This window comes from Caretta caretta, chromosome 16 (assembly GCF_965140235.1).
Source record: "Caretta caretta isolate rCarCar2 chromosome 16, rCarCar1.hap1, whole genome shotgun sequence".
NCBI classification, from domain to species: Eukaryota; Metazoa; Chordata; order Testudines; family Cheloniidae; genus Caretta; species Caretta caretta.
This window is the reverse complement of record NC_134221.1, coordinates 20305993-20328293: the sequence shown is the minus strand read 5'-3', so window position 1 is coordinate 20328293 and position 22301 is coordinate 20305993. Positions and strand designations below refer to the sequence as shown.

The 22301-nt window shown below is 43.6% G+C and overlaps 1 protein-coding gene and 1 long non-coding RNA gene across 5 annotated transcripts in view; one reads left to right on the top strand and one right to left on the bottom strand.

The window, feature by feature from the left end:
• NACC2 (NACC family member 2) overlaps positions 1-22301 on the bottom strand; it is a 130392-nt gene that overhangs the window by 65509 nt on the left and 42582 nt on the right. The window contains exon 1 of one of the 2 annotated variants that reach the window (XM_048822949.2): positions 21115-21217. The exons of the other annotated variant lie outside the window; for it this stretch is intronic. The gene's annotated coding sequence lies outside the window, so the exon portion shown is untranslated. Of the gene's footprint in view, positions 1-21114; positions 21218-22301 lie in introns of those variants that run through there. 2 annotated transcript variants of the gene reach the window in all.
• On the top strand, positions 18683-21989 carry LOC125623491 (uncharacterized). Of its 3 annotated transcripts, none has more exons than XR_007353022.2 (2): positions 18683-18768; positions 21706-21989. It is a non-coding gene; the product is annotated as an uncharacterized LOC125623491 (long non-coding RNA). The 3 variants fall into 3 exon arrangements; XR_012665273.1 differs by lacking the exon at positions 18683-18768 and adding an exon at positions 19740-19801; XR_007353023.2 differs by lacking the exon at positions 18683-18768 and adding an exon at positions 20467-20524.

Sequence of the window (22301 nt, the reverse complement as noted above, 5' to 3'; positions counted from 1 at the left end):
CTATCCTGCTGGTAATAGCTCATCCAAACTGACCACTCTCCAAGTTTAAATCCAAGTTAAACCAGAACATCTGGGGGGGGGGGGGGGTAGGAAAAAACAAGGGGAAATAGGCTACCTTGCATAATGACTTAGCCACTCCCAGTCTCTATTTAAGCCTAAATTAATAGTATCCAATTTGCAAATGAATTCCAATTCAGCAGTTTCTCGCTGGAGTCTGGATTTGAAGTTTTTTTGTTTTAAGATAGCGACCTTCATGTCTGTGATTGCGTGACCAAAGAGATTGAAGTGTTCTCCGACTGGTTTATGAATGTTATAATTCTTGACATCTGATTTGTGTCCGTTTATTCTTTTACGTAGAGACTGTCCAGTTTGACCAATGTACATGGCAGAGGGGCATTGCTGGCACAAGATGGCATATATCACATTGGTGGATGTGCAGGTGAACGAGCCTCTGATAGTGTGGCTGATGTTATTAGGCCCTGTGATGGTGTCCCCTGAATAGATATGTGGGCACAGTTGGCAACGGGCTTTGTTGCAAGGATAAGTTCCTGGGTTAGTGGTTCTGTTGTGTGGTATGTGGTTGTTGGTGAGTATTTGCTTCAGGTTGCGGGGCTGTCTGTAGGCAAGGACTGGCCTGTCTCCCAAGATTTGTGAGAGTGTTGGGTCATCCTTTAGGATAGGTTGTAGATCCTTAATAATGCGTTGGAGGGGTTTTAGTTGGGGGCTGAAGGTGACGGCTAGTGGCGTTCTGTTATTTTCTTTGTTAGGCCTGTCCTGTAGTAGGTAACTTCTGGGAACTCTTCTGGCTCTATCAATCTGTTTCTTTACTTCCGCAGGTGGGTATTGTAGTTGTAAGAAAGCTTGACAGAGATCTTGTAGGTGTTTGTCTCTGTCTGAGGGGTTGGAGCAAATGTGGTTGTATCGCAGAGCTTGGCTGTAGACAATGGATCGTGGTGAGGAATTCCACCATGATTTCAACAATTTCCATCCCACCATCAACCTCAGCCTGGTCCAGTCCACACAAGAGATCCACTTCCTGGACACTACAGTGCTAATAAACAATGGTCACATAAATACCACCCTATACCGGAAACCTACTGACCGCTATTCCTACCTGCATGCCTCCAGCTTTCACCCTGACCACACCACACGAGGGTGAGAAAACCTGGATTTGTGCTGGAAATGGCCCAACTTGATGATCACTTTAGATAAGCTATTACCAGCAGGACAGTGGGGTGGGAGGAGGTATTGTTTCATATTCTCTGTGTGTATATAAAGTCTGCTGCAGTTTCCACGGTATGCATCCGATGAAGTGAGCTGTAGCTCACGAAAGCTCATGCTCAAATAAATTGGTTAGTCTCTAAGGTGCCACAAGTACTCCTTTTCTTTTTGCGAATACAGACTAACACGGCTGTTACTCTGAAACTTCTCAGAAATAGTGTAAGTTAAACTTTATTTCTATATGCTGCAGACTTTGGTACAGATATTTGCCTCACCTATAAAAACTGTAATTTGGAATCTAGGAAATACCACCTGTATTTTTAAAGAATTTTGAAACATCTTCCTTGGCTACCAAGGATGGTTGGGTGAGTGTTTTGCTTCTCCCACTTCCCATGTTTGATAATATGACTACATTATTTAGACTAAAAGAATGTGATGTCTCACTAAGCATCTCAACTGAGCAGTCACTTTTTCCTCATACAGGTCAAGGGCCTTGGCACATTTTCAGATTGCCCTAAAAGTGAAAAAAGTTCAGTATTTTAGGTCAACACTGAACGTCAGAATTTGTTATAATCTAATATTCTGAATAACTTTTATTTTAAATGACTGTCATTTGAAAATTAGAAAAACAGCTACTGTCTGCAGGAACGGCATTTTGTGATCTGGTGCTTCAGCACAGTTAGAAGGAACAAACTTTGAAGGACACGCCGGGCTCAAAGTACCCAGCACTGAAATGTAACTACCTCTGGGGTGCAGCACAAGCAGCTGTTTAATGCCACATTGCACAAGTACAGCAACAGCTTATGAAAAGTAAAGGGGACTTTTGTATCCAACTGAAAATGCACAGGAAATTTAGGAAGGCAGAAATCATCTGCCTAAGTGAGAAGTTAGCCAGGAACTAAATGCAAAGGGATAGGTAACAGTCAGGTCCTCAGTTTGTATGTATTAGCTGAGAAGACAGCAATTCCAACCACACCGCACATCCTTGCACAGTGATGCGGCACTGGTTCAGTACTGATTCAGAGGAAAGCGCACCACCTAAAGAATCATGGACACCACTTCCTCTAGCACCTGCTGCAGAACTTCCATGGAGGCCTTCCATCTAAACCTCACTTAAGTTATGATCTGAAAAGGTAAAAGCAGTTGATGGTATGGCTGCCAGTCATATCCAGGATTGCTTATCAGTGTTACAGAAGTAAACGAATGCAGAGTCGAAAGTGTGACTGGAAGCAGAGAAAGAGGGGAGATTTACAGTTTGTCACATTGAAAATGGAATGTATATGTAACATTTCAACAAGCGTGCCATGAGAGAATTAAAGTTCAACTCTTAAAATATGCTTAACAGTGTTCCTTTAAAGTCTATAAAAGGAAACATTTATGCAGCACACAGACCCAGAAGATAAAAAATTTGTCTCTGCCACCGTATTTAGGTTAAAACGCCTCACTACCTTAATTCATTCTGCTACACAAAGTTCTTTTAAAACTGGATTTATTCCCTTCACAGTAATTAATTATGGAGGTCCCACTGTATATCTAACTATTCAATCAGTGATGCATTACAAGGGGTGCATTTGTTATCATGAGGTGCCCAAGGCAGGCCATAGGAAGCATGAGGCAGAGCCAATTGTTGTAATCACTCACTAGTGTAATTAGCACATCACATCCACACCCTGGGGCCACTTTTAGGGTACTAAAGTTCTCTTCTGTGCTACCAAAATATGTATTCCATGTTGGCAAAAGGCATAAGTGCACATAACCAGCCAAACTCTGTGGTTCATACAGAATGTCCCTCAGTCAATCCAGATGCTCTCGCAATAAGAGTTTCTTTTAAACATACAAACACAGATGTATCTGCCTATTTCTTTGTATAGTAAAGCAGAAAATAAACCAGGTTTAGTATTCATCCATTAACAACAAGAAAAACTCTGCAGCTAGAGCTACCTCCTGTCAATGTCTAAACATTCAGCTGAAATTGCTTGATGATATCATTTCTGGGCTATTTATTTAAGTTAGTTTGATTTTAAAACATCAAGTTATTTAGCCATATGCACAAAAATAGTGTGAAAAGTTTCTTGGCAGGTGAAAAAACACTCCTTTTTTCATGATGTGGTAATTCAATGGCCAATCAGAATTTTACTGATCTTTCTCGGTCACTTATGTGCTGAGAAATAGCCTTTGAAATTTCAATCCAAACGCTACAGTTTTTCAAAATAGTTTTAAGTGCCTGAGAAACTGGGTCTTACAGTGAAAATATCTTCTCAGTCTCCACTGTAATTCGTAAGCCTATAGAGATTTTAGTTATTTAAGTGGTCCACTGTTCCTCAGATGTTCTTGTTAACTCCTGGAAATGTGCTGGAAATGGCCCACCTTGATTATCACTTCAAAAGGTTTTCTCTCCCTCCACCCCACTCTCCTGCTGGTAATAGCTCATTTTAAGTGATCACTCTCCTTACAATGTGTATGATAAACACCCATTTTTTCATGGTCTGTGTGTACATAAATCTCCTCACTGTATTTTCCACTTTATGCATCCGATGAAGTGAGTTGTAGCTCATGAAAGCTTATGCTCAAATAAATTGGTTAGTCTCTAAGGTGCCACAAGTCCTCCTTTTCTTTTCGCAAATACAGACTAACACGGCTGCTACTCTGAAACCTGTGGTTTATATAGTGTTTATTAAAAAGAATCTGTTTTAATCAGCCATTAATCTATTGTTCAGGCAAACTCTGTGTCTGGTTCCTAAAATGATACTCTGCTTTCATTTTAGTAAAGACTCTTGTTCATGTACCATGAAAGGGAGTAACTCTGAACAATGCTAATTTATAGTAAAATATAAGGTGTGAAAACCTGATCCACTGAAATCAACAGAAAAACTCCCAATGACTTCAATGAGACCAATGCCGCTTCCTGCAGCTCCCATTGGCCGGGAACGGTGAACCGCAGCCACTGGGAGCTGCCCGCGGCCATACCTGCAGATGTCAATGTAAACAAACTGCCTCGCGGCCCACCAGCAGATTACCCTGATGGGCAGCGTGCAGCCCGCGGGCTACCCATCACTGCATTAAATGATAACTAACAACTTTGGGTCAGAACCAACTTGGGCTGGATTCAGAACAACCGCCTGGAAAAACTTCCTGTCCATTATCAGCTCCAAGAGGTGCAATATCCCAACCCCCGCTATTTTAAAATTCATACTTTATCATCTAGGGTTGAAGAAATCCAGCAGAAAGGCACAAATGGATTGTGCTGGTAAGCAGAAAACCTGCTACATCTTCTAAATGTAATTTTGCCAAAAGCTTGTGCACATTTTTTTGTCACGCTTTGCATTATGAAGGAAATTTCTTTTTAGAAGAACAGGAGAATGATTTGCATAATATTCTTTGCAAGTTAATATCAGCCTCTGATAATGATCGCTGCAAAATGCAAAAACGTTTGAGAAGACTGTTACAACACTAAGTAATCATATTTTAAATTATGTTTCCCTTTATAGAAAGGTGTTGCAAAAACACACAGACATGAAATCTGTCTGTTGAAGCCCTAAGAACCACCTGACCATCTTCCCACTATTCTACTGTTACACATTGCAACACTGGCTTTCAAAATCTTACAAAACAAATTATACTGCAACAGTCTGGCTTCACCGAAGGCAGAGCTTTTTCCTGTGTTGATGCTACTGCACATTAGATTTCACAAGAGCTTCTGACATACTGTATAAATTAATGGAAGATCAAGAACTTAAGTTCTAATACAAGGCCATATCAACTAAGGCCCAGATTCTTCCATCCCTGCTCATGTTGAGTAGTACCTTACCACTGATCTAAATGGGACTGCTTCTAAATCAGTCTACTCTTCAACCTGAATAAGTGAGGCAGAATCTAGACCTATGTTGCTTGCTATCAACCAGGTTGTTTTATCTCACCACTGTCCCTTAGATTTCTTCATGTGTAATAAACCATTTTAGTAAATGTGGACAATGTGACTAAACACCAAATAATTGATCATGAAACCATTTCCAGAGTACAAGAAATTAAAACTTCACAACTTAGAGAAGAGGAAAGTGATCAGGAACTGTCAGCATGGATTCACCAAGGGCAAGTCATGCTTGACTAACCTGATTGCCTTCTATGATGAGATAACTGGCTCTGTGGATGAGGGGAAAGCAGTGGATGTGTTATTCCTTGACTCTAGCAAAACTTTTCATACCATCTCCCACAGTATTCTTGCCAGCAAGTTAAAGAAGTATGGGCTGGATGTATGGACTATAAGGTGGATAGAAAGCTGGCTAGGTCATCGGGCTCAACGTGTAGTGATCAATGGCTCCATGTCTAGTTGGCAACCGGTATCAAGCGGAGTGCCCCAAGGGTTGGTGCTGGGGCCGGTTTTGTTCAATATCTTCATTAATGATCTGGAGGATGGTGTGGATTGCACCCTCAGCAAGTTTGCAGATGACACTAAACTGGGAGGAAAGGTAGATATGCTGGAGGGTAGGGACAGGATACAAAGGGACCTAGACAAATTAGAGGACTGGGCCAAAAGAAATCTGATGAGGTTCAGCAAGGACAAGTGCAGAGTCCTGCACTTAGGACGGAAGAATCCCAAGCACTGCTACAGACTAGGGACCAAGTGGCTAGGCAGCAGTTCTGCAGAAAAGGACCTAGGGGTTACAGTGGACGAGAAGCTGGATATGAGTCAACAGTGTGCCCTTGTTGCCAAGAAGGCTAATGACATTTTGGGCTGTATAAGTGAGAGCACTGCCAGCAGATCGAGGGACGTGATTATTCCCCTCTATTCGGCATTGGTGAGGCCTCATCTGGAGTACTGTGTCCAGATTTGGGGCCCACACTACAAGAAGGATGTGGAAAAACTGGAAAGAGTTTAGCGGAGGGCAACAAAAATGATTAAGGCGCTGGAGCACATGACTTATGTGGAGAGGCTGAGGGAACTGGGATTATTTAGTCTGCAGAAGAGAAGAATGAGGGGGGATTTGACAGCTGCTTTTCAGCTACCTGAAAGGGGGTTCCAAAGAGGATGGATCTAGACTGTTCTCAGTGGTACCAGATGACAGAACAAGGAGTAATGGTCTCAAGTTGCAGTGGGGGAGGTTTAGGTTGGATATTAGGAAAAACTTTTTCACTAGTAGGGTGGTGAAGCACTGGAATGGGTTACCTAGGGAGGTGGTGGAATCTCCTTCCTTAGAGGTTTTTAAGGTCAGGCTTGACAAAGCCCTGGCTGGGAAGATTTAGTGGGGGATTGGTCCTGCTTTGAACAGGGGGTTGGACTAGATGACCTCCTGAGGTCCCTTCCAACCTGATATGCTATGATTCTATGACCCACCACCACTTTCCTCCGACTGAATGAACCTGCTCTCATGTGTAAATGCATACTACAAACAACATGTGCAGGAAAAAAAGATATGTTCTCTGACCACAAATAGCTTCACAACCCTCTTTGTAAGGGTTAGGTGTATCTTATCCAGTCACGAAAGACCTCAACACTTCTTACCAGCACCATGGTTATGTACCTCATTAGGTTAGGAACTTAACCTAAAAAGAAGAGTCCTAGAAGGATGCTCTTTAACCACATATACAGGATAACATCCCATTCAGATGTGGGTATAGACCAAGTATTTCTGTCAACCCACACCAACAGGAAGTTAATACATTCTCATGTTAAATGCATAATGTTAGACTAAGATTTAATAACCATAACCAGTACTTTAAAAATGAATCAACCTTCCCTGGTCAAAAGTAAAAATCTAAATACACACTCAGAAAGACATCAAAAGCTAAATCTTACCTCAGACTAACCTACATAAAATCACACACTACTATTAGCAAAGCAGGACAAATATATTTCTAACTGTATGTACGATATAATGACCACAGACTCAATTTACTATGAAGACTGTATTCTGCAGAATTTAAAATGATACAATTCCAACAAATACTCTTGAAATCAAGCGTCCTCAGAGCCTGCCTGTATCATCTTCAGAATCAGTTAGGGAAATAAATTCCCTTGACCATCAACCATCCCCCCAGAACCTTAGCAGGTACAACAGGCATAAGCCAACTTCAAATCCTGATAAACATTTTTGGCCATCCTCAAAGGCAAGCCTAAAATTAAACAGCTGAGCTACATAGGCTGGGCACAATGCAAACTGAGAATTTCTTGTATCAGAACTCTGCTTGCAATTCCTGTTGCTTTTCATATTATATTTTGCACTATTGATGCAGAACATGTAACAAATAACTGTACCTGTTCCTTACCCCTTTTTGCACCCTTGCTATTAGTGGGTATGAAGTGAACAACTTCCCTTATTCCATTAAGGTCTCAAACACTCAAGAAATACAAGCAGCCTCAAGATCCCAAATTCTCTTTTATACCCATAATCCTTAAATTACAGATTACTAGACAAATTCCCCACGTCTTCTATTTGGCCCTTGAGACCAATTAACATGAATGAATTCTCTACCCCCTTTTTTAGATTAAAAAATGTCTAAGTGTTGTATCTGAAGAGCTGGTTTTGGGCAATCAGGTCTCTTTGCTGGAGTCCAAACTCGCCAGTACCTCACACCTGACAAACGAAATGCACTGGGGATTAAATGCCAACAACGTGGTCATTATATTACAACACACAAGACAGATGCGATCGCTCCTCCAAGAAATCACTGAAGTTTTCTTCAGAAGGCCTGAAGATGTCACAGGCCTCATGCAAATCCAAGATGGCTGCTCACCTAATTTGGAGGACTACACAGTAACATACACAACCTTAAAGTCTTCAATGTAGATTTATTTCTGCAGCAAAACAAGCTTTTGAAGGAACAGTGAGCAGATTCTCCTGCTTCACCCGAAGCAGATGGGATAACGAGTTCTCCTCTTCTGTGGTTTGCAGATTTCGTCTTAGAATGTTTTACTCATGCTTGCAGCATAAATGGTAACAGGGCTGAGTGTTCCATATTACTCTACAATAATCCAGCTCCCTCATCAGGACGTATTCATCCTTTGACTCTGTAGTTTATTCACTCGTGAACTGCATTGTTGCCTCATTAAGCAGCACACCCATCCTATCAATTCAATACTCTGCCATGATGCTGAGAATGACAGTTCAGTTCTTTAGCAAAGGATCTGTATTTACTACTTCTCTAATATCCTGTAGCAGGTGTAGATGACTCAAGACTTAATTATATAAAACAAAACTTCACAAAAGAACTTCAAAGAATTTAATACGTTTAAATTTGGGACTAAACAATAGAGTGTTCTGGATGATCTAGAGGCTTGATAATGTTAAACCGAACAAGTACAGTCTGCTATACTGATGAGGACATGGCAAGATTCCTAGGAACTGTCTGGTAAGTCAAGAAGTTCTGTGATTCGATTCATTACGCAGCCTAAAAATTAGTCAATCCTACTCCTTAGTCTATTCTGGAGAACAGGAAAAAAGATGGCTCCATTCCAAATACCGTGTACTCTGCAGAAACCCTAATAATCACTTAACATGGCTCTTGTAAAATCTCAAGAAACACTGACACTCCTCACTATTCTGGAGGAAAAGATGAGGTAATTACTGCAAATAATTCTTTGCCATTCTATTATAACCTTCCCCCATAGACCTTAAAACAATTTACAAACAATCTGCACAATAATCCATATTACTATTCTCAGGAGTAGTGATCCACATCTTGTCAGAGAGTCAGCAACAGAGACAAGAACAGAACCCTAGGATTCTGACTTCAAGTCCTCTGTTCTAGCCACTGAACACCACTCCCCCTCCCACCCCCCCGCCAAAGAGCTGTACACTTACTGGTGGGATACGTAGGCCTTGCCCAAGAAGCACCTGGCATCTGCATCTCCCATTGCGATTAACAGGAGTTGTGGGTGAGCAATGCCTATCAGACTCAAGTAATTAGTAAACAAAATTTAACCTATTATCTCAAGCTATACAACATTTTCAAGGTTTTTCCTTCCCTCTGCTACATTTCAAAACATGATTATTTCTGGGTTTTTTTAAAAATCTGAATTAAAACAAAAGTCAAAGCTTTCTCTCTTAATCAGAAGTTAGTGAAGAAGTCATAATAGCCCCATTCATTAAAAGCAAACTTGGTAAAGTAGTGGGTACAGCTCGTATTCATAAGGAGAGAATGAAAAACACTGAGCTGAGGAAGAGTTAAGAGACAGAAATAGAAAATACCTCCCACAAAATATGTTTTTTTAGTAACCTAACTGGCTATGAAGCTGTTTTCTCTTTGTTTACCTTCTGTGGAGAGCAATATAGAAAGCCAAAGTAATACACTCAACTATTTTTTTAAAAGCTTTGCTCTTTTTTTTTTTTAAAAAAAATCAAATTATAGAACAACTTTCTCAGCAGGAGTCAGTATAGAATAAAAATCACCAAAGTTAACAAACACAAGACCAACAAAGATTAATGTCTACATGGTTTCAAAAGTAGTACAATGTAGATTTCATTAACATTTTAATTGTAATGTATATCTTTTTAATCTTCTTTCACACTAATGGTTTTATATGAGAAAAGAAAAGAAACACAGAATAAAAAAACTGCTGACAACAACAAAAAATCAACATGCAAAATTTAACAGAAGGAACTTAGTGCTGTAATGGGAAATGAATTAGATGTTGAAAACTATGTTAATGTTGCATTAAAGTAGAGATTGAATTTCTTGACTCTTCCATGAAAACGAAGTTAAGGTTGCAACTTTAAGGCTGTCCCTTTCACAGACACACTACAATAAAGTCTTTCATTATAAGACAACAGAACATGTCGTATTACAACATGTACACCTAAGGTAAAAAAAGGGACAGTTAAAACATGGCAATGTTCAGTTTAATTTATTTACAGAGCAGCATCTTAGGATGAGAGTTCTATTATTATTATTGTCTATTACATGATGCTTTTCAGTAAATTGAGTATTTCTCCCTGTTGTATATGATCATATAAGTATGTGAAGATAAAAGTCACACACACTTAGGTCTTTTCTCCATTGTACAACCAAGGTTAGATGATGCAGTAGCGTAGAGCAGGAACAGGTATTTATACCGATGTTTGATAGTGCAAGTGGAGCTGCATGGGAGCAATACAAATTGTGCAAAACTTTCAGAGATGCATCTTTACCTGAATGTCCAGCCCCCAGAACAAAAGTCATCTAGGGTGAGAATCAGCAGGAGAAATTTCAGCACAAACTATAATTGTGTGTAAGCTGTGAAAATACAGGTTTTCAAGAAAAGTGCCATCTCAACCACAACTATAATAAAAACAGGTATGCATAAGTTCATTACACAGGAATAAATATAGGTTGCAAAGCTTGATGTGCTCAGTGTAAAATACAGAAAGGTTTCCAAGTAAGCAAACATCTAATGAAGGATTATCCTTATTTGTGAGGATTCCATTTCATCAAGGAACTGAACCACGAACCTCTGCATGCGACAGAAAGGAGAATATATGCTTATTCTCTCCCTAAAATGACTAGCCTCATCTTGTAAACAGCAGGCTGGCACACAACACTCCATAGACCTTTTTCCCCTTGGAGGTATTTCATCCAAGTACTTGCCAAACCTACTTACGTCTAGCTTTTAAAATCAAGTGATGTTAAGCATTATCAAACCAACATAACACACCAAGTCTTTCAAGCACACAGCTGTTGTCTTTCAAACAGAAGTTTCTGTAATTCCAATGATTTATTAATGCACCTGTGTGGTACTGTATCTGTCATATCATAATTTGAATAAGGGACTCAGCACCTTGCAGGGACAGGAACTCACAAGAGAAATGCTGTCCCACCGTAACCTTGGCATTGTTACATTGACACTACAATATGTTCTTTATGACCCCTCTACAAGGGGTTATATAGTCAAGCTTAACTCCTGTTTTTCTAATGCATCACATAACTAGAGTATCCTGTGGCATAGGGAACTGGCATGTGAAACACATATCCACACACAAACTACGTAGCTTTAGGCTGTCACATGTCTCTCTAACGAATATTGTGGTGTTTAAGCGTTTATGGAAAGAAATCATTGCTGGCACTGGGCGAGACAACCCCTTTCCATACAAGTGTTCAAACCCACTAGCCTGAGAGAGCACAGGCTCGGTCATATTTAACTTACAATTCTTTGCACATGCTATTCTTCAGTTTGCTGCTGAATTTTTGCCTCCAGGCTCCCAAGGATGGAAATCATCTGGCTCCTCTCCCTAAACCAACAGAATCCTCAAAGAGCCCTGATTGCTACAAATTAGTTGCTACAAAGTGAGGTGAATTTTTTGCTGTTTTTACAAATGATTAATAGGTCCCCATATTGGCTTTATTGCTGTTGGGATGTCACTGTGAGGTAAAGTATTTAATCTCATCCCAATGACTATATATGGTCACTTTGATGGAGTCACCCCCTCCCCCTACATTCTGATGCCCTTAACTCCTGGCACTTACTTCCAAAGCAAACTGGCAGTATTTGGGAACTGTGCCACTAAACCAGAAGTCAGCAGACTCCCAATGTTACCATGAACTCCCCCCTTTTCCAGTTAATGCTTTTAAACACCCCTTAAAGTTGGCAAGATTTTGAAAAGATACACAAAGAGAAACTTTTTAAAAGTACTTTGAAGTCATTACATAAAAGAAAAAAGTAACAAGTTACTTTTGTTTAAATGTAGATTTTATAATAATCTCTTGGAAGTTTAAAATCAGCCTCTCTTGCTCCTGAAAAGTGTGCTAATTTACTGAGCCTGCAAACTGGTTTGTTATTATAGGGTTGCTTGTGACTCCTGGACTGGTGTCAGTGATCTGAAACATTTTTGTCTGGTTTGGAAGGGAAACATAAAAATTTACTTTGAGTGCAAGTTTCTAAAAAGTAAAATTTCTAGACCATTTAGAGGATTAAGAAAATGATTTTTAATTTGGACAGTACTCTGAACATGGAAAGCACAAAATACATATCAAGTACTATTATCTACACAGTATTTCAATAAGGTTGCAAGGTATTTTAAGTCTTAGTAAGTGTACCAAAAAAACCTTTTTCTGCCCATGAATCAGAGTCACTGACAGCCCATCACTGTCCCAAATCATATCCCCCTATGGTGAAAACCATGTGAGGCAGCAGTGTGGTACCAGGGGCATTTCCCCTGCAGATCTCCAGAAATATATGGGAAGCCAGGGCCTTTGACATAGAAGTCCAGTACTTCCCTACCATATCCTACCCCAAGCACTCCCAAGCAGTGTAACTCCTTTGCAGGCACATTGCCAGCGCCTCCTCTCTGCCTGTCCTGTCCCTAGAACCTCCAAGTAGGTAAGCCACATGGAAAATATAACAGTTCCAGGCTGCTTTATCTTTCCTAATTTCCATGACACTGGAGAGCTCAGGGTCTAGTATTTGTATTCAGGAAAGAATTTTCCCCTAGGTCAGATTGGCAGAGACCCTAAGGTTTTTCGCCTTCCTCTGAAGTGTGGGACATGGGTCACTTGCTGGTCTGAACGAGAGTAAATGGTGGATTCTTTGTAACTTCAAGTCTTTAAATCAAGATTTGAGGACTTCAGTAACTCAGCCAGAGGTTATGGATCTATTACAGGAGTGGGTGGGTGAGGTTCTGTGACCTGCAATGTACAGGTCACACTATATGATCATGACGACTCCTCCTGGCCTTAAAGTCTAGGAGGGGCTGGGGGAGAAAATGTGCACACGCACACTCCGTTTCCCAAGCAGCCCTTCCTCCACTCCTCACATCAGGCCTTCAAGTTTCCACCCTTCCCTTCACACAGACCCTGTATTCTGGGAAGAAACCTCCACCCAGTCTGGAATGATGTGGGAGGGAGAGACAGGGCATGATATCGCAGAGGTGGCTGAGGCTATGTCTACACTACAGCTTATGTAGGCGTAACTTATGTTGCTCAGGGGTGTGAATAAACCATCCCCGTGAGCAACATACGTTACACTGACATAAGCGCCAGTGTGGACAGCCCTATGATGGCGGGAGAGCTTCTCCCACCAACACAGCTACTGCCACTTGTTCGGTGGTTTTACTATGCCGACGGAAGAGTTCTTTCCCGTCAGCACAGAGCATCTTCACTGCTGCAGCACTGCATGTGTAGACATGCCCAGAGTCTCCCTCCATAAGGAAGGGGAAGACCCAAGCTCAGAGAGTTCCCTTTGTGAACTGATTTATGTCACATGATCTGGCTGAGCAGTAGGAAATTTTATTACCTCTGTCCCCATTTAAGAGAAACCACATGACAAAACGAGTGCAATACCTCACACCTGAAGTCTTGGCATGATTCTTTACTCCTCTGTCAGATCATGTCATTTAACAAGTTAAGAACAGCAGCTATGGACAAATACAGTGCACGATTTAATATTTTTAAAATCTCTACCTTCAAACATTTGCTTAACTTTTTTTTTTTTTAAATAAAAACGAGTTGAACTTAAAACTTGCTAACAAATCACAGTTCCCAGCAAATGAGCAATTACAGCTGACAATGAATTATGCCTGAAGCAAGCTGGGAAACATATTTCGCAAATGATCTCATCCACAGGCAAACGTGGCATGACACTTGATTTGCTAAAAAAGACACAAGGTTGTCAAAATTCCTGTCACTTTGCAAATAAAGTCAGGTAGAAAGAAAACAAAGAGCCTCACCCCTTTAGCATGGTTAACCTATTTCTCAATGTGCTTGAGAAAAAAAAACACTGCAGGTGTTTCCATCAAACCTCGGGCTAGTCTACACGGCAGCGCTTTAACGTGGCTTGTGTGGTCACGGCGCAGCGCGTGGAGAGAGCTCTCCCAGCACTCTAAAAAACCCACCTCCACAAGGGGCGCGGCTACCAGGGCACTGGCTACACCGGTGCTTTATAGCGCCGAAACTTGCTGCTTGTTTTTTCACACCCCTGAGCCAGAAAGTTGCCATGCTGTAAATTGCCAGTGTGGACAAGCCCCCTAGTTAGTGAAGCTCTGATAAAGGGCAAAGGCTAACTGAATTGCTAAGACTTCACAGAACTACCCTAAGCAACGCAGAAGAGATGGCCCCTGAGTGACTGTAAGGCTGCAATTCACAGGAGTTGCTCTGCTGGCATTATAGAAGGGAGCTGTAGCCCACGAAAGCTTATGCTCAGATAAATATGTTAGTCTCTAAGGTGCCATGAGTCCTCCTGTTCTTTTAGCAGAGATTAAGGGACTGAACAACAGCAATGCATAGCACTTTCCCAGGCCATCAGGTGTTACAGAAAGCTTAAATAATCAAAAGAAACAATAAATAACAAAGATATCAGTAAATGGGTAGAAGAAATTACGTGCCTTTAACTTTCCATTTTCTTCTACCTCTGCGTGAGTTTGGTCAAATCAATCTGAAATGTTTAACTGTGCCTTGAAGTGGTTTGTGACTTATATCATCGCTAGAGCTCTCTGAAGCAATTACTCCTTTCTACCTCACTAAAACCCCTCTATTTTCACCCCACCGAAAGCTACTGCTAAACTCAAAATGTGGGAAAATTCAACATTATAGCTGAATCTCCATTCTAACCTCATTTTGTCAGGCCTGGGTATTTTTAAACACAAGCACTGTAGGGAGACAGCCAGTGGTAAAGTCACATCATCATTTTGTAAGATCGCTTTGCTAAGTTTATCCGCAATCCAATGGCTCCACACAATACTGAGCAACACACCAGCCTATTGTGTCAGAGAGCCATGTCCCAATTTAAATACTATTGTGTCAATACAGCCAGCTTTCAAATAAAGTACATATCTGCAGACGTACACAGCAGAGCAGAAACCGTCCAGGAGACCTGGCAGGGAAATCATACTTCATAAGAAAATGGTCTAAAATAAATATTTCCATTCCACACAGTGATGGGCTGCAATCTGATTTGGATAAGCACACACAAGCATGGGAGTTTCTCTGAAGCTACTCATATTTCTTCAGGGGTGCAACACGGAGTTGAACAAACTCTCTTGTGATATTTCTGGCACTTCTCCGAAAACCAACTGGAAATACCACAAAACAGCATCTTGTCTCTCGGCACTTTGCTACCTGGTGCTAAAATCTGAACTTTACAGAGAGGTTTGTTTTGAGTCCAGGCCTAGAAATGGACAAAGATTCGGAGGGAAGGAGCATTCTTATCTTCTCCAAACCAGTTTAAACATCCATGATTAAAGTCCACATGAAAAGGCCAGTTAATGCAGTAAGACAGTGCTCTTCACATCTTCAGGCTCACAGAGTACAGAATTAGAGCCCGATGTGAAGTTGGTGCTAATGGCACCATTTCATATAAACTGAAATCTGTCCGAGGCCTAAAAGATTCCCAGGGTAAGGAAAATCCAGGCAGATCACATTTATTATTAAATTGTGGAGTGAAGTTGCTTTCATTTTGCAGGAAGGCATTGTCATAGCCTGAAAAATATGTAAGTGTGAAGTGGTCACCATCACTTGCAGGAGTACTCTTTATATATATAAACACATGTTGTCAACATGCTAACTATGATTTTAACTTACATGTCTTCTATACCCTTAAAAAAAGAGAGAGAATTAGTGTACCCAGTAATAAGCAACACAATCACAGAAAGGCTTCTTCCAAGATCAAACTCTGGGAAGCTGGAACAACGGAGCTTAAACTCTATGAACAAAATTATTAAGCTAACTTTAAATTGGACTCTACTACTGGAAGTTTTCATCCATCTATTATCCACAGCAAGATCTTACATTTCAGACACTATATATTCTAATATATCACAATTCAAAATCCATTAAAGAGCGGCCATGAAGTGAATTTATGCCACAAATTTAAATCTTATAGAAACAATGTTTCTCAAAAGGTTCGATTAATAGAAATGTCTATATGTCTGGCATTTTCTTCTTTAAATTCTAATGGAAATGTTTTTGTTTGGTTTCCAGTGCTCCTCTATAGTGTTTGCAAAACAAACACTGTAGTATTGTGCAAGTGCAGGGGAACCAGAAGACAAAACTTCCTATAGACTGGGTCAGTTGTTTGTTTATTGCAACAGTCCAATTTAAGAGAAGTTCAAAGCATAAACCTTAATGGTGCAAAATTAAGTGAGATTTTAGAATCCATAGTGTTTTATTAACTAGGATAATTAAATTTGTTTTGTAAAATTATGTTTACCTGAAATATACATTATATATTAACCTGAATGTCCCTTTAATACTGTTCTATGCCCCTTTGTCTATTTTTGAACTAAAGAAAAAAATTCACAGTTCATTTAAGAAAATGTATTACTTTAAAAAGTTGCTAAAATTTGCGAAGAAGAAAGATTTCAACTCCCGCAAGTTCATTCTTTCCCTTGGGCATTCCAATTCCACCACCCCTTTTTCACATAACCCTGTATGAAAGCTCGATTGTGAGAATATTTGTTGTTTTTACACAATGGCATGAAATCTTCAGTGGACCATGGAATGACATTTATTCCCAGGAATATAGGGGCAAGATCCCTAATAAAAGCCTCTCACTAGAGGTTGAGCTATTATTACCTCTATTGTTCATAGCTTGAGGATATGTGCTGTCTGTCCCAGGCCTGGCTAACAACATATATTCAAGCAAAAGGTTTAGCCTTAGTCTGTTTAAAGCTATTTAAAAGCAGATATTCAGCAGCTGAAGGGGCTTCTATTTTTGTTTCATTTTAACTACATTCATATATACATTTTAACATTGCTTCTGGATAGTGTTGAACATTGTTTGCTCTTACTGAAATCTAATAGGCCTGGAGGGTGCTCAGCATCTCACAGCATCAGGATCCTAACACTTTGTATGAAGTATGACTAGATTCTTGAAACAATCACATTAGATACATGATTCCAGAAACCCATTCTTCATGCACTGGAATTTTAACTTGTAGAAGCCAATATGCAACAGAGGACAGCAATAATTCAGTTTTGCTTACCGATTTCACCTTCTACTACTGTTTAATATTTTAGTTTGAAAAGGTAAAACTGTGTGCCAGTTCATCAATTACTCCGGACACAAGACAAACACTTGGCAAGCATGAAGTGCATCAAGCTACCCACAATCTCACAAATGCCTTTTGAAAGGAGGAAACACACAAGTAAAAATTCAAATTAATGAAGCAGCATGTAATGGAGACTTCATTTTAAGTGTTCCCGTACTTTTCCTGTTAATACATATGGGTGAGTCTCACCACTGAAGTACAGAATGTACCACTGTCATTTTATTTTCCTATAGCAGTGGCGATGTTCGGAGAAGTCCTTGAACAGAGCAAATGTACTTTAACTACAACATGCTGCCTACTGCAGTACGTACCATAACACACCAGCATTCGGAAAGGCACTTATCTCCCTTCAAAAAAACCCCAATACCACTATATTTTCCACATTTATACATCAACATGCTGCTTAACATCCTGCCTCTTGCTGACCACGTGATATAGCATAAAATAATACTGGAATATTATAAAGCATTTCTGCTCTGCGACACCCCCCCCAAAACCCACAACTGCAGTCATTTGAATTATAGCATCCTTCGCAAAAATGATGTTATACCATTATTCATAAACTATTCATTTGGGTGTTCATTTTTTTAAAAATATCCCTTTCCTTCAGGCCATATAATCCTCCAATACCAAGAAAGAGTGCAAACATCTATACAAACACTTAGAAATTAAAATCAACTAAGCACTGCAGCCACTTCATTAACATGTTTCTAATTATAACCTATTTCTCAAATCCATTTTGCTAGGTGAATAGGACTTGGAAAGACCAAAGGACCTAATCAAATTCTACCACAATCAGCATCTTTTCTAGGAAAGCTCCAATACTTCCCAAAGCACCCCTCCTCTCCCAGTAACTTCTTCCCCTATCCCCAGCCAAACAAAAAAAAAGAAAAAATAAATACCACCTTCTTACCCTAATGGATGCTTTACCCCTTGTTACACAAAACACTTCCTTATCTAGATCCCCAAATAACTGCAATTTGAAATTAAGAAAAAGACAGCACAGCTCATCATGTTATTTGAAGCAATCAATTTATGTGTGTGTCTCTGACTCCATGAAAGGTTAAGGGGGTTTGTTATAATATTTACTGTGGCTGTTCCTTCAGTATCAGGGCTAAAATCTATTGTATTTGTCATATTAAAAAAAAACTGGGAAAGAAAAACCTGTTTACTGAATGCTCACTGAATTAGCGACATGGGGCAGAAGACTGTTTTATATTTTATTGACTCAATAAACTAACTGTATTAAAAGCTGGACCTGCCAGCAGCAGGAAACAGCCGCAAAACCTCAAAGGAATTTTTGGGGGAGGTTGAGAGACAAAGTCCACGATATGTTTCCCCCATATTAGAGAGTGGATTAAAATACCTCTCGTAACTATTTGTTAAACATTAGCAGAGTGCTAGGCATTGTACAGAACAATGAATTACTATGTACAACTGGACACAATCCTTTTATCAAAGGCACCAAAGGACTATCAGTTCTTTTGAGGGCAGGGCGGAAGGAAGGAGAAGACAATACCCCTAGAGAAGAGGAATGTGGTGTGAAGAGGGGGGAAAATACAACCACTACCAATGGACAGGGTGAAAAAAAATGGTCTCTGTGCTGTTTCTTGGGCAGGAGGAATTCCCCAGGGAGGATGTGGGGGAAGGACAGGGATTCAGAACTGGGTTTATTCCCTGGGGAGGATAGGTGAATCAGATGGGAAGAGGAAGTGGGGAGAAATCCCCAGCAACAGTGAGAGGATGGAGCATGTGGGGGCGCCTCAGCTATAGTATTGGAGAGTGGCTTGTCAGGGGTAGGGTGTGGGAGATGACAGGAGATGCTTTCTCTGGGTAAAGGTTGTGGGAGGGTAAATTCCTAGGGTTAGGACAGAGGCAAGTCCAATGAGATCAGGGGAAATGGGGGGGACTCCAATAAGATAGGGTGTCAGGAGAATTGGGACGAGTCCCCTGGAATGAGGATTGGGATGACTCTGCTGTGTGTAAGGGCGTATGCTGGGCAGGTGACTCCATTGGATGAGGAGGAATAAGGGGTGACAGCCATATGTGGGAGTAGGCTGGGACTGAGACCCATGGACTGAGGGTGAGAGGGCCGAGGCAAGTGCTACCATGTTGGGGGGAGAGGTATGGATGAATCCCTTCTTGGGGAATGGGAGGGTTATTGTCCCTGTTGGAGGAGCAGGCAGAGTCACCTCTAAGGTGGTTAATTCCCCCGGGGTGACTGGGAGAAGTGATTGTGTGCAGACAGGTAAGGGTTAGTCTGCTGTTAAAGTACTGCACTTGGGTGCAATCGGTGGGGCCAATTCCCCTGTGAGTGGACTGAACATGTTGGGGTTGAGTCCCATTTGGGAGGGAGCTCTTCCCCCCCCGGAGGTAGCATGGGGGGGGCGGAGGGAGATCCTCTGGTACAGGAGAGGGGTGGGTGGGGCAAGTTCCCTGTTAGAAGGGGCAGAATGAGGAGGGTGTGATCCCCATGTTGGGAGACAAGCAGGGGTGAGTCCCCTGTGGGTGGGAGAGAACATCAGAGGGGGAAGAGGCAAGTCCTCTGGATGACTGTGGGGAGGGGTTCATGATGAGTCTGCTGTGGATTACGAGAAGGGTAGGTGGGGACTGAGCCTCTGTGGGAGGTGAGTGAATCCCCTCTGGGATGTAGGTTAGGAAGACAGCACCAGGCCGGGGGCTTAGTCCCTTTAGAGAGAGACGGACCAGGGAATAGGTGTGGGATGGCTGCCCTCTTGGGGGGGATGCGGAGGGAGGATAGAGGAGGCAAGTCTGCTGAATAGGGTGAGCAGGGGAGGGATGAATCCCCCTTTAGCAGCGGTAGGAATATGACACCCCCCCTTTGGGGGTGTGGGTGACTCTCCAGGGGCAAGTTTGTAGATTAGGGGTGGGGGAGTTCCTGCAACTAATAAGCTAGGGGACAAGTCTCCCTTGAGGAAAAAAGGGGTTGATTCTTCAGGGGAGAGGATGGAGGGTAACCCCAGGCGAGGGGGTGACTTGTAGGGGTGGGTGTAGGATGGGGTGTGAGCCCCAGGGGAGGAGGGTAAACACTGGGGGGGGGGGGAAGCAGGATGGGGTGCGAGAGCCTCAGGGGAGGTGGCCCTAGGGGTGGGGGTGACAGCCCCAGGGGAGGATAACTCCGTGTGGGAGTAGGATGGAGTGAACAGTGGTGGGGCAAGCAGGGTGACTGGGGGTAGGTTGGGGAGAAGGGGAGGGGGATGACTCAGGGGGCGAGCACCGGGGGAAGATGACTCTGGGGGGGAGTAGGAGGGGATGAAGACCAGTGGGGCAAGGGAAATGAGGGGAAGAGGCTGGGGCGAGCCCCGTGGGAAGCATGGGAACAACAGCGGGTGAGACGAGGGAGGGTAGGGGAGCGAACCCCAGGGGGTGACTCGGGGGGGCGACACCCAGTGGGGCGAGGGGGGTGACTCGGGGGGGGCAGGGGGAGCAAACCCCGGGGGGTGACTGGGGGGTTATCGGGAGCAACACCCGGTGGGGTGAGGGGGTGACTCGGGGGGGGGCAGGGGGAGCGAACCCCGGGGGGTGACTCGGGGGGGGCAGGGGGATTAGGGGGAGCGAACCCCGGGGAATGACTGGGGGGGTTAGAGGGAGCGACACCGAGTGGGGCGAGGGGGGTGACTCGGGGGGGCAGGGGGAGCGAACCCCGGGGGGTGACTCGGGGGGGCAGGGGGATTAGGGGGAGCGAACCCCGGGGGGTGACTGGGAGGAGCTAGAGGGAGCGACACCCAGTGGGGCGAGGGGGGTGACTCGGGGGGGCGACACGGGTGACTCGGGAGGGCGACTCGGGGGGGCAGGGGGAGTGAACCCCGGGGGGGTGACTCGGGGGGCGGGGGAGCGAACGCGGGCGGGGCGCGTGTCGGCGGCAGGGGCCCCGGGGCAGGGCCGGCTCCCGGCGGGCCGGCCGGCCGGCGGCGGTTACCTGCGGGGCTCGCTGCCCCATGGACGCGCGGCGGCTCCCTCGGGCCTAGCGGCGCTGGCCGGCTCGGCGGCAGGAAGTGATTCCAGCGGCTCCTCACATGGACTTTCCCTGACCTCGCCCAGCAGCGCCGAGCGCCGCAGCCAGGCAGCCGGCCGGGCCGGGCCGGGGCGGGGCGCGGCGCGGGGCTGATCGCGGGCCCAGGCCAGCCGGACCCTGGGCACAGCGGGCCGCGGGGCTGGAGCCGGCTGGCGGCGCCCTGGCCCTGCCGGCGCCTCAGGCTTTGCCCGGCTGCCAGCCAGCTCCGGGGAGCTGCCTCCTGCCGCGCCGCGCCGGGCGCTCCCCGGGCCGGGGCCTCCCTAACCCCGGGGCTGGCGCTCGCGTCGCCCGTTCCCTCTGTCGTGACATGCCCTGGGCAGGGGATGCCGCTGCCAGACCCGCCCCGCAGCCAGCCCGGCACGCGGGTGCCCCACGGAGCCCAGCGATAGGGTCAGGCGGGGGGCAGCGGGCGCTAGGGGTCTGTGCGGCACATGGAGACATCCCGGGGGGATCAGAGGGGCTTGATCTTTACATGTGTCGCTTATTATTTTTCAGGGAAATTAAAAGAGCAGGGGAAAGAGGATGTTAAAGATGCACACCTCGACTTCCCCGTATTCAAGCGGTCCCTGCGACTACAACCTAGTGCAGCGTTGGACCCCATTCTGCAAACCCTTTGGGCTGGGAACTTCCCCTGAAGTCAACAGGGCTTTCCGCTCCCTGGCCATCGCTAAACTGGGCCCTAAGCATGCACAACGTGCTCATCATCATTGCATGTGTTAATTATGCTGTTTAGTCAGATCATATTACAAATAAAACAACTGGAGTTGAGGAAAACTTGAGTTTTTAAAAATCACCTGGGTTCTTTCTACCATGCTGCCTCTTTTGCTCGGGAGGCAGCCCCAGAAACATCTGCAAAGAAACCTCATCATCCAACTTCAAATCCCCACTCAAAACTCTGCTTTGCCAGTATGCCCATAAAAACTTGAGGAGTTAGGCTGCTGGCATGCTGAAACCGTTACCTATCACCAATATTGTCTCCGTGTGCCCCCTGGTCTGTATCCATTTGTTGTCCCTTGTCCTTTATTCAGTTGTAAACTCCTTGGGGGCAGAGAGCATCTTTTTGTTCTGTGTTTGTAGTGCACCTACCACAA